Source organism: Triticum dicoccoides, chromosome 7A (genome assembly GCF_002162155.2).
Source record: "Triticum dicoccoides isolate Atlit2015 ecotype Zavitan chromosome 7A, WEW_v2.0, whole genome shotgun sequence".
Taxonomy (NCBI): Eukaryota; Viridiplantae; Streptophyta; class Magnoliopsida; order Poales; family Poaceae; genus Triticum; species Triticum dicoccoides.
In genome coordinates this window covers 713,799,461-713,809,876 of record NC_041392.1, presented here as the reverse complement: position 1 = coordinate 713,809,876, position 10,416 = coordinate 713,799,461, and the positions used below count along the sequence as shown (strand labels likewise).

The window sequence follows — 10,416 nt, the reverse complement described above, 5'->3', positions numbered from 1 at the left end:
GGTCTCCTAGACCTAGTGCAACATAGTGTTACACATTGATCTGCAATTCTGTTGCTGACCCTTAACAGTGACTTGCACATGGCACCATGGCTAGGCATTATGTCAAATACATGACCAATATTACCAAGAAAGAGACATCAAAAAAACATGCTGATAAGTGATAAAACGCCTAATCTGCTCTGCCATGATCATGGTGATGGATGCTATCTGGACAGTATCATTGAGGGGGTATGGATGGCAGAGCTAGCTGGACAACATCTCATATGATGCATGGCGGTGGCATTGCCGACCTTAAGCTTCTGCCCGAGCATGTGGCAATTTCAGTCATGATTGGATCATGATCTGGGATGCTTGACCTCTCGGGTAGTGCAAAAGACTTTAATATACAACCTTGGTGTAAGGTTTTAAGCATTATTACCATTATCTAAAAATTCATAGAAATGTAAGTCAGTAGGAATTCCATCTACACTTGATACTTATAGGAGCTGCTATATTACAAACTTAAAAAAAATCTATGTAATAAGATTTGGATTGCTGAGCATGTCCATGTTATAATTCTACATAGTATGTACTCCATTCCCTTGTTTTAATAGTATTTCGGCAGAGCTCCTGCTTGGTTCTTCAGAAAATAGAATACTCACACCTTGTGGGAGACGCTCATCTGAATCACCTGCAAATATATAGATTACCTGTGGGTTTTATAAAAAAGTAACTAATTATCTTGCCGGCGCGGCCTTGTGCGAATATCCGACAAAACAAGAATGAGCAATTTTGTTTTCATATACAGTAATTATCAACCTACTGAGAATGCAGTAAACCATATATCCACCTAAGCTTATCAAGGGTCCAATCATATATGTACGCATCCATTAATTCCATCTCTTCATCATCAGGTGTCTAATTATGCATCCATTAATCGAACATATCCATCAGTTCCATGTTTGTATAACCAAGTACTATATGTATAAGGAGCTGAACATAGATCAGACCTGAGATTAAATGGGTTGGAGCACGACCACCGTATGTCCCATCGGTCAGGTAGGAGCTTGATACATGACAGTACGTTTAGAGAGGCATGATTTAGATGGAGAGGGCGTCCGGTCGTGGTGGAGGATGGAAAAAACTTAAGGTGGGGCAAACTCAAAACTCAAAACTCTGGATCGTGCTTGTTCCAGCGTTTGACACTTCGGCCACCTACTATCAATTATCAAAAGAGCACTACTATGTACGATCCAGAGTAGTCACTTTGAGAAATTCAGACCATTGACAGAAATTCAGACCACCTACTATCAAAAAAGCACTACTATGTATGATCCAGAGTTGACACTTTGACAGAAATTCAGAAACACAGGTTCCATTGTAGAGTTCAGAAAAATTAGCACGTCTGATGCCCCTTGCCCCTACCTTTACTATGTACTTCATCTTTGAATCTGCGGACAACCAAACAATCAGTCAATCTCCAATCCCTGCAAAATAAATATGTTCTTAGAAATTTGGAATACAATTTACCACTCAAACAACTTTTCAAGTAGCAAAATAATTTAAAAGTACTCAGAAGTACACTTTCTACGCCATGTCGAAAGTATTTGCTAACAAATGAAGACACATCTCTGGAAGCATGTGAAAATGGAATTGGCAGGAAAATTTGACACTGAATCTCCAGGGTTTTTCCTTGAAGTCAGGTCAGTCTGCACCTTAGCAACAAGAATTTTGATCTGCTAGTATTGTCACATACATGTAGGCAGCTGAAACAATGGGTAGTGTTTCAGGAATCTATATAACAATGTCAAAGAGAGAGTAATTAAGATGTCATCGTATTAGTTCAGGATGACAACTTAACTCTCTATAATAATGTCAAACAGAAGGTAATTAAAATGGCATCGTATTAGTTCAAGAAGACAACAACACTTTAAACATATAAGTACATGTATTGTTCAACATTAATAGATGATCAAATGTAGAAAAAACTGGCACCTTGAGCAGAATTTTAACAGGAACAAAACATAGAATACTGTATGAGAGAGAGATGGGGCTGCAGCGTTGCTTACACATAAATTTTCTTGTGAACATTCAACAACTGGATCATGACTTGGGGCGAGGGATCCGTGGTGGTCGTTCCTGTCCACCACGACCGCTCTCGCTGTAAGCAACGAAAAACGAACCCGCATTTTTGAGATATGACAGCAGCTGACTGTTGACTCCCTGTTCGCGCTCCGTAAACGCTCACACAGCTGGAATAAAAGGCAAAAGTATTGTCACCTGTTACCTTTCTTTCATGAATTACATTGCATCAGAGAATGGTAAAGGGCAAGGCAAATCACAAAGTAACCTGGTTAACCTATTGCAATATCCGCTCCTTTATTTGTTTTCATGGAACTGATTCTCTATCCACACAACAACCATCTCACACAGGTTGTGCACATAACATCTGAGCCAACATTTTCTTTACTGACAACGGATTCAATCCTGTTTTTTTTTCGAAAAGGGGGGACTCCCCGGCCTCTGCATCAGAACGATGCATACGGATTCAATCCTGTTGATGCAAAAATTATTCCATCATGAAAATGAGTTAATTTGCAGCACTGAAAGGGCAATTAAATTCATGTACATCACAACCCGTCATAAGGAACTAACCTGACAGCGTGAGTACCATCAAATAAACACAGACCGACCTTACTTTATGTGGGTCTGTATGCACGAACATAGAGCATTACCATATCAGTTGCAATTTACGGATAATTCATAAAAGAATCATCTCACGAGAAACTCGTCCATGGATGGAAATTTGAACAAGCGATGGAAAATAGAGAAAATGGCATACCTCTGCTATTAACAAATTGAGGACCGTCCCTTTGTACTGGCTCAACACTTCTTTACATAACGTGCTAATAATTCTCTCAGCTCCAATTGCATGGCTCCCTGAACAATTATAGCCTGCAAACAGCATAACATAGGCAACAATCTAGTCTAACAAAAGACATAATCTATTTCTGTATTTCAAGGCCATGTTGTGCAGAAGTTTAGACGATTCTGAAACTAAAGAAGGCACCTCAAATACTCAGCATGTTGCTTTGTTCCTCACCTGTCTCAGTGTGCGTCGGTGACAGCCAAAGGCACCCAACATGCCTCCACCTGGAAGGACTTCGCGCCACCACGCCGGATCCCTCTGCCTCCCACCCATGTCTGCCGTCGCTTGGCTCCGGCGAGCTCCTGCCTAGGCCGTCGCGCCATCCCTTCTTTCTCCTAGCGGCACAAGCGACGGACTACGTAGTTGCACTCCTCCCAGTGGAGCCGCAGCCGGCGAGACGCGCTCCTCCCAGGGCTGGCAATCCCCAGCTCCAGCCGCCGCCGTCGTTCTGCAAGCTCCAGACGCCGCTGCCGATCTAGACGCCCCCGCCGTTCCGCATCGAGAGGTGGCGCCGCGTTGACCCGATCCAGAAGGAGCGCTCGAGTGTCCTCTGCCTCCAAGTCGCCGGCGCCTAGTTCCAGACCAGATCGGAGTAGAGGTGGGGGCGGAAAAGGGAGGGAGGAGGGAGATGGCTAGGGAAAAGATGGAGAAGATGGGAAGATGGAGCGCCGACGGGCATGTCATCCACCACGGTATGGCCTGGGGGAGAAGATGGAGAAGAGGGGCGGACGGAGCATCGGCGGGCAGGCTGGAGGGGCGGCGGTTCGTGTGTGGGTCGAAGAAGGAGACGGGGGCGAGGAGTAAAAATTGAATCGTTTTTTTTTCACTTAGCCATCGGGACTGCGGGTTCATTACCAAAAAAGTATAAGGACTTCTGTGTAAAAACGCCGCGACGGTGAACCCGGAGACCCAATCCGTACTTTATTATTAGGGAGAGACTAGCAAAAAGACCCGTGCGTTGCAACGGGAGAGAAAACATAACATACATTCTTAACCCAACAACCATCACTCAAGACCATAATAGGTCCATCTCCTTTATTTTTGCGAGACATCATATTTGTGTTGCCGCTTATCCTCCTTCTCACCCTCGCCGGCCGGCGATGGCCTCGGTGTTCACAGAAAACAAAACAAAAACGTGTATTTGTGTTGCCGCTTATCCTCTCTCTCTCTCTCTCTCTCTCTCTCTCTCTCTCTCTCTCTCAATGAGAAATCTGTTGTTTTCCCCTGCGAGATTTTTCAGAGGTATGCATGTGTAGTTATCGAGTTTTCTCTTCCTTATATTGTTATAGTGGGGTGTTTATTTGCAATCCGGGTCACCGCCGGTACGAAAGGAAAACATATATTACGCTATAAATTATAAGTTTGCTCCCAAAATGATATTTTAAAAATATTTAACAGGTAAAATTAACATCATATTTAGATTCCACATATTTTTCGAATAAAATCCATATATAATATGTTAAAATCGAAGTTACAGTTTAAAAGATACGGATAATTTAGAAAATCATTGGTTTGACTTAAATATATTCAAAAATAATATTTGAAAATACTTAACAGGTGAAAATGATCTCATATTCATATTCTATATATTTTTCTAATCAAATTTCATATATAACATGTTCAAATCGGAGTTATGGTTTAAAAGATATGGATGATTTAAAAAAACATTGTTTGACATAAATATGATCCGCGGATGAATTACCTAAAACAGCAGGGAGGGTTTCGAAAAATGTAAAATAACAGTTCGGGTGTGACTTAAATCTGGACTACGGGTTGATTCCAACAAAACACAGAGACTTTTGTGTAAAATGTGAAAAAAGATTTGTTTTAACTTAAAACAGGACTGTGGGTTGAATTTTTTGAAATAGAGGGACTTTTCTGAAAAATGCCATGACGGACGAAAGAAATCCAATTTACTTCATTATTAGGTAAAGAAATGATAATTAAAATGTTAAATGCTCAATATTGTCCGTCGATGATTAACTCAAGTTTATAACTTGAGAGCTCCAGATTAGTATATGTTCGCAGCAACATTATTGCATAAATATGTAGGAATACCAAAATGATGTGTAAACTATTTATGACATGGAGCATCTGTGTGAGAGAAGAAAAACTGATTTACTGAACCGAAGACACTAAATCGTGAATGAGATATGTGGCACAACATATACAAAATCACCAACTGATGAAGGGATCCAGCTTTAGAATTTGATAACTGAAAATTAAAAGCCTCTCATTCAACAGTTTCAGGTAATCTAACCGTGGCAATGAAAAGCCAGAAATACATGCAGACATGTTATATGTTCGTATTTTTTCTGTGTCACTTAGTGTATCTTCAAAACTAAAATAAGGGCTTATTGTGACTCCATATTTTGGTGTTACGCCTGGGAAAAACATTTAATAAAAAGTTCTGACACAATGTAATTAATTTACAAAAACTATTAGCATAATTAAGTTTCTTCTTTGCTTGAACGCACTTCCGGAGGTGTATAAATGATAATTAAAATGTTAAATGCTCAATATTGTCCGTCGATGATTAAATCATGGAACATTCATATAACTGATAGTCGGAGGAGATCAAACTAACATGTTCAACATAAAATTCTATAGACAACTTCTCATATCTGTGGGATTTTTGGTTTTTACTATATATGAATTCTCTTAAAATTCAACAATGCTTTGTGTTGTTATTTCAGCATAATCATTCACGTAGGATTAGAAGCCGGAGAATTTGGAAGCTCAACTGACATCCGTCATTATCTGTTGCCGTGCTAACTTACTGGTCACTGGATGAAAAACTACAGAGATTGGACGTTGCTTTGCATTACTTGTGCCACTGCCACATTCGGAATATAGATCACATCTATGGCAGCAGGGTTATCCAGTCCTGTCTGCAGCACAAAGGAGACGTGAGTGGGGACCTTTGTTTCGGGAAGCTGCGGCCTTGATTGCGAGGTTGGCGAGCGGACAGTTGCCGGCCAGCAGGAGCAGCGACCTTTGCGAGCCGGAGCGGGAGCCGTCGAGTTTGGCGAGTGGGTCACGCGAGGGAGACGGTCTAGGTCCTTGCTCATGGTTAGCGTAGCCCGCCGCAAGGGTCGTGCCAGCATGATCTCCGGGTCTGGGCGGGCTGGGCAGTGTCTGCACGATTTCCTCCTGGATGAGCATGCATGCCCAGGCCCCAGGCAAGGGTTGCAGGTTTTTCAACTCCAGTCGGTCCATCGGGAACACGTCGGCGATCGTGTTCATGACGGACTTGCCCGGATTCAAGCAACACCTGAGCGCAGGCTGCGTCGATCTCTTGTGTCGCGCTGCAACGAACCAGAAGAACGCCGTGGAGTCCATCCTGGCACAGAGCGCCCTCAGGCTCTCATTGATGCCCACGGCGTCCTAGACCCTTCCTAGAGCCTGCAGCAGCAAGGGAGTCAGACTGCTCGTGATCGCGATACACAGAGATCGCGGCGGCGGAGCATGGCGCTTGCGTTGATGTGTTCGGAGCGGGACGCGAGGCCGCACTCTAACTCAGCCAAGCCGGCTTTCGTTCCTCCTCTGTCAGAGGGCCACAGCCTCCACATCCCCTCGCCGTCGCGCTCGATGCCATGGGCCTGCCATCAAAATCACTTCCGATCCCTGAAACCCTAGCGCAGCTCTTCTACCTCCATGGGAATCAATCCATATTTATGGGAGGAATTAGAGGAGGCAGCGATGTAGAGTTGGACACAGAGTCCGCGTCTTGAGGGAAGACGTGCGTACGGGGATCAATGGGAAGAGGAATAAGGGAACTATCTCGGATTGATAACTTGCTTCGTCTTTCAATCGTACCAAGGCTAGATCCAAGCCTGTAGTTCCTTTTTTTTGAGCAATAAGCCTATAGTTCCTAGGTTCGAGTCCTTTTTGAGAGGCCGAGGCCCAGCCAATTGTGGGCGCACCGGGGAGGAAGGGCGCTACGAACGTGGCCCAAGCGGGAGTTTAGAAGCGTTTTTTGAGCGAAACTTTTCATGTATAGTTTTAGTACCACCTTTGATAACGAAATAATACTATACGGTGAACAAGTGACGCTGAACCCGGAGACCCAATCCGTGCTTTATTATTAGGGAGAGATAGTACAAATACCTGTGCGTTGCACCGGGAGATCTTTTTTGTAAACCCTGCTCCTGCTCCAAGTTCCACTACACTCCACTTCTTATATCCCAAACAAATGTCAAAAATAAGGTTACCTTCATTCGCTATAAGGTGAATATGCCTTTGTGTTGCCGCGGTTGAATTGTCGCTAAGCTATGCTTTAGGTTGAGGTATGATTCTGCTCTTCACCCGCCTCCATAAGAAAACCTAGATCACCTCTTCTCCTCTCCGCGCCGCCATGGTACACCGCCGGGCAAAGCCTGCACAGTGCCGTCGGCGACGAGGAGGTCCTTCGGAGATGTTGTGCCCTGGTGAAGGCGACGAGGAGGTCCTTCGGAGATGTTGTGCCCTGGTAGGAGGGCCGGCTGCTGCGCGTGCGTTGGTGGGTCGTGGGTGGTCTGGGCTGGCGTCTTAGCCTCAGCATGTGGCTACCTTCAGTGGCGGCCCAACCTAGCCTGGTCATTGGAGAAGGGGGCTACATCTGTTCGGATTCGATCGATTTTCATGGTCTTTCAGTTTCTACATGCCCTTCTCACATTTTCTTCTCCGAGCAAGCGATTTGCTTCACAAATTGTAACCGACCACACTCCTGGTCTACAACAACATCTTCTCGGCCGCTGCTTCCACAAGTCCCTGGGTTGAAAAAAAGTTCGATCCGTCAAGGCAGAGGCTCAGAGGGATGCAGGAGGAACAAGAGCTTGGCTCCCCCAGAGATTTGAATGTAACTTTCTTTTCCCGTACGGGAAAGCAATTGCCGTTGTTTGGACAATGAAGTGTTGATGTGAAGAACAGACCCTAACGTCCTTCGTCAGCGCCTACTTCGACTTTGCACTGCCATTGGATGGAATAGTACTCCAACTAATCGTACTTACAAAGCATGGCAACCCATCTTCCAGCTTACACATCCTTTGAATCTCAAAAGCATGCACCCGCTCTGAACTTTTGAACGTTTACTCTGTTGCTCTCAATTTGTAACTGCTTTTCATGTTCAGATTTAAGGCAAATAAAAAAGGAGTGGAGGGGAGCAGATTTGTCCAGAAATACGACTGGCTAGAACAGAATAATCTCTCCCTCTCTCTTAGAATACACACACACATGCACAAGCAAGTAAATCAAACTTCAAAACTGAATGAACCACACCTGCAGTCATACTTTTGTTGCGACCAGGCCAGGCGGAGGCGGGACACGGTGGCACTGGCGGCTGACACCGCCGAGGTGGACAAGCTCGCATACATTCTCTTCTCTGGGTTCACGAATCTCGTGTCCGCCTTTCCCTATTCCCCCTTGGCTCCTACCGCACGTGTCCGCCTTTCTCGACGCGGCGTAGGAGGCGAAGGAGGTGGCACGTGGAAGCCTTCAACTGGAAATTAACAAAATGTTTAGTTAGAAGTGAGAACCTTTTTATTATCTTATAAAAAAACTAAAAGCGTAAATTCACGAGAAGAAGCGTATTGTGACGGTGAACCCACGGAGTCAATCCGTGCTTTATTATTATTTGCACTTGTGGTGACTGGTGTATGATTGACTAAAAAAGGGTAAAAGTACTCCCTTAGGGCAGCCAAACTGTGCCAATGGCTCTGATGGCCTTAGGAAAAAATGGTGAAAAATGATAGCAAATTTAGTCCGTGTACATGCCTAAGCTTCATGGATAACAAACTGTTCAAGTAGCAGTCTTGCTATTTGGTGGCATATAACTGCCAATCATAATCCACGAAGAATTTCTGAAATTTAGATTATTCTGAACATTTTTAGTTACCCCAGAGACATTCAGCAGGTAACAGAGGGCATGTATGTAATCTAGGGACATGTGTTATCTAAAGTCTAAACATTGCCTGAAATGCTATGCAAAATAAGTACAACTTCAACAAAGAACAAACAATGAAATAAGAGATTTCATGCCTGGCCTCAATCAGAACAGTCAACACCCTTTTCTGAAGTGCACATGCCTCTACTGCTGCCTTTTCCCTGCCTCAACACCTGTATCATAGAGCATACATAATGATAAGAATAACATTAGGCTGAGAAACATTGACCCCCTGTACATAAGAGAGCATAGAGCTAGAAAAGTAACGCGAGAATCTTTATATGATTATATCACAAACCATCTATGAATTGACCAACACATCATTCCAATATAAAATTTATGCAGTGCCATGGAGACCATCTGGCGGGAGCATGCTCCCTTGTGGATACAAACAGACATGAATGACTAAGGGAGGGATTTGAAACTTCAGTAACTACATGAATAACATGGTTTCGATTTTCAATCTCCACTGAGATGAAAGTGAAGACACGGTAGAAACAGAGCATTACAAGCCTGTGATTGCATTGCCTGCTACTGTGCAAAAGGCAGCAAGAAGGGTACCTGCATGAATATGCTGTAGCAATCTGGCAGGGATATCACATACACTCTGAGTCTGCAGCTCTTATTCTCTTGCGGTTGTCAGATTTTTCAATAACCAACAGATGCCTGAACCATGGTCGCTTTTACTTGCATATCTGCACACATGAATGAGGTACAGGAAGGAACGAACTATCACCGGGAAGTGGATTCCTATCAAAATAGTGATCGATCTGACAGAGATATACATACAGGCAAGGGGACGGCGAGGACCAAGGGCACTACACCGTTGTCGTCCATCGTCGCCGACTGCCGGTGTCGCCGCGGGGATGTGGATCCAGGCAGGGCGGAGATCCTCCAGCGGCGGAGTATGGCAGGGGCGGTGGCGCTAGGAGGTGCAGCCGATGGGGAAGGCGAGGGGCGGCCGGATCCACGTGTGCTGGCGATGAACGACGGCTGGATCGGGCGCTAGGTGAGGCAGAGGCGCGGGGGCGACGCTCGGCGGCAGGGGGTGGCCGGAGACGCTCGGTGAGGTGGGGCGTGGCAGGACCGCAGGATGCAGGAAGGGTCGTGCAGGTGTGACTCCCCCCCGTACCGGTTCGGGGTGTTTATCACGAGGATTGCGGGTTCAATTACCTAAAATGAGAGTGACTTTTCTAAAATACCCCGCGACGGTGAACCCGGAGACCCAATCCGTGCTTTATTATTATATATATATAAGGAGAGATTAGGGGAAGATATATGGGTGAACGGATGAAAAAATTGAATAAACGCACCTTGCTTTATTAGTAGGTATAGATATAGATTTAAGCAAATTACCATGCTATTTAAGACTCTCAAAATAATCTAAGTGAAGCATGAGAGATCAATAGTTTCTATAAAACAATTCCACCACCGTACTCTAAAAAATATAAGTGAAGCACTAGAGCAAAATCATATACCTCAAATGATATAAGCGAAGCACATAGAGTATTCTAACAAATTCCAAATCATATATGGCTCTCTCAAAAAGTGTGTACAGCAAGGATGATTGTGGTAAACTAAAAAG

At 44.4% G+C, this 10,416-nt stretch overlaps 2 long non-coding RNA genes across 3 annotated transcripts; both read right to left on the bottom strand.

Moving 5' to 3' along the window:
• Positions 1-440: 440 nt before the first annotated feature.
• On the bottom strand, positions 441-2,526 carry LOC119333567. Of its 2 annotated transcripts, none has more exons than XR_005161216.1 (3): positions 2,330-2,526; positions 2,049-2,231; positions 441-1,466 (listed from the first exon to the last, which is right to left on the bottom strand). It is a non-coding gene; the product is annotated as an uncharacterized LOC119333567 (long non-coding RNA). The 2 variants fall into 2 exon arrangements; XR_005161217.1 differs by having other exon boundaries at positions 2,339-2,355.
• A 6,442-nt stretch (positions 2,527-8,968) lies between these two features.
• LOC119331332 lies at positions 8,969-9,933 on the bottom strand. The gene is made up of 3 exons (XR_005160457.1): positions 9,621-9,933; positions 9,393-9,526; positions 8,969-9,004 (listed from the first exon to the last, which is right to left on the bottom strand). It is a non-coding gene; the product is annotated as an uncharacterized LOC119331332 (long non-coding RNA).
• Between the last annotated feature and the right edge of the window lie 483 nt (positions 9,934-10,416).